This window comes from Cebus imitator, unplaced genomic scaffold (genome assembly GCF_001604975.1).
Source record: "Cebus imitator isolate Cc_AM_T3 unplaced genomic scaffold, Cebus_imitator-1.0 Scaffold174, whole genome shotgun sequence".
Classification (NCBI taxonomy): Eukaryota; Metazoa; Chordata; class Mammalia; order Primates; family Cebidae; genus Cebus; species Cebus imitator.
The window spans coordinates 2,348,691-2,350,968 of record NW_016107489.1 but is presented as its reverse complement, the minus strand read 5'-3'; the positions used below and the strand labels follow the sequence as shown (position 1 = coordinate 2,350,968).

Here is a 2,278-nt window from a genome sequence, read left to right as displayed (position 1 = left end):
ATGGCAGAAGATATTTGCATACCATTTATCTGATAAAGGGTTTTTTGTTTTTTTTTTTTGAGACAGTCTCATTCTGTTACCCAGGCTTGAAATATATATATATATACATATTTATATATATGTATGTGTGTGTGTGTGTGTGTGTGTGTAGCCATTATAGAAGAAAAGCACAGAATTTCCTCAAAAAATTAAAAATAAAACTACCATATGATTCAGCAACCTCACTTTTGAATATACATCCAAAGAAATTGAAATCAGTATGTTAAAAAGATATCTACACATCCATGTTCTTTGCAGTGTCATTTTCAATAGTCAATATATGAAATCAACTTGTGTCCATCAACAGATAAATGGATAAAGAAAATGTGGTATACATAATGGAATATTATTCAGTCCTCAAAATGAAGGAAGTCATGTCATGTTCAAAACATAGATGAACCTGGAGTATATTACGCTAAGTGAAATAAGCCAGGCACAAAAGATAAATACTGTATGATCTCTGTTTGTGAGTTGAAAAAGCCTGAATTGGTAGAAGCAGAGAGGAGAATGCTGGGGGTGAGAGAAATGGGAAAATGTTCATCAAAGTGAACAAAGTTTCAGTTATGCAGGACGAATAAGTTCTGGATTAATAAGTACAGCATGAGAACTATCATTAATAATATTGTATTGTATGCATGAAACTTACTAAAAGAGTATATCTTAAATGTTCTTAGCACCAAAAAAAAGAACTGTAACAATGCAAGATGAAGAACGCATTAATTAGCTTAACTGTGGCAATCATTTCACAGTGTACATACATATCAAAACAACTTATATCAAAAACAAAAAAAAAAAGAAAAAAACAACTTATATCACATTGTATAATATAAATATATACAATTTTTATTCATTTATTTATTTTGGGGGATGGAGTCTTACTCTGTCACCCAGGTTGGAGTGCAGTGGTACCATCTCAGCTCACTGCAACCTCTGCCTCCCAGGTTCAAGCAATTCTTGTGCCTCAGCCTCCGGAGTAGCTGGGACTACAGGTGCATGCCATCACCCTTGGCTAATTTTTTGCATTTTAGTAGAGACAGGGTTTCACCCTGTTGGCCAGCCTGGTCTCGAAGTCCTGACTTCAAGTGATCTGCCCGCCTCAGCCTCCCAAAGTTCTGGTATTACAGGCATGATTTATATCTACAATTTTTGTCAGTTATGCCTCCATAAAGAGAAAAAGACAAGTAGCAGTAAGAAAAATAAAATAACATTTTATGTGATTTTATGTATATTATAAAAATTGGATGGAAATAACTGAAACGGAAAAAATGCAGGACAACCTAAGGTCCCCAGAATGGCAGACATGGGTTTGGTGGCCGGAGAGGTTGTGCTGGATGTGTTGCCATATTTTGATCAAGGTTATAAAGGCTCTAGTGTGTGGGAAGCTGCTGAGGTGCTGGTGGAAGAGCAAACTCACCTACCAAGAACTACCTGAACTGCCTAACAGCCCCGGATTATTCTGCCTTTGAAATTCTAGAGAGCATTTAACCCAGAGAAGAATTAGGGGAAGAAAAATGATCCATTATAATGACTGACATAATGAGAAATTAATTTGAAAGACTGGCTGCTCGACAACAAATTGAATTGCTCAGTATGAAATAATACGAGCTTCCAGCCCCTTTCTCTCGTCAAAAAAATGACACTACTGCATGGCAAGAATGTGTAAACAGTGTTATCACCCAGTTAAAGCAGCAAGCAGTTGGAATTGAGAATCTGGACTAATGTCACAGCATAGAAGTTAATGCCTGGAAATCTTACAGTGAAAATCTAGTTCATATAATTGAACATTCACAGAAAGAACTTCAGAAGGTAGAAACACACATTCAACAGTTTAACGGGCAGAGAAAGAACATGCAACTCACAGCTGGATCTAAATAGAGACAAATGGAGTCAAACTGAATATCCCAGGTCAGTAAGAATTATAAGATTAAACAGACTATTGTTCAACTAGAAAATGAAATCTATCAAATTAAGGAGCAACATGGAGAGGCAAAGAAAACATCCCACAAGACTTCTGAAAAGAAAATTCTGTAGATTGAAGAAAAATGGGGCTTTCACAGAAGGCATGTGAACTTTCAATGAACTGTGAAGGACAACAGCATCTTCCAGAAACCATTGATATTTAAAGGTTTAGAAATGATAAATTGTGTGGATGATTGTAGTAATTCTATTTGTATATCCTAGCAAAATAAAAATGTCTAGCTTGGTGGTTAAAAAAAAAGGAAAGAAAGAACAGAAATGT

The 2,278-nt window shown here is 35.6% G+C and overlaps 1 pseudogene; it reads left to right on the top strand.

Moving 5' to 3' along the window:
• The first annotated feature begins 1,330 nt into the window (after nucleotides 1-1,330).
• LOC108315557 lies at nucleotides 1,331-2,278 on the top strand (annotated as a pseudogene).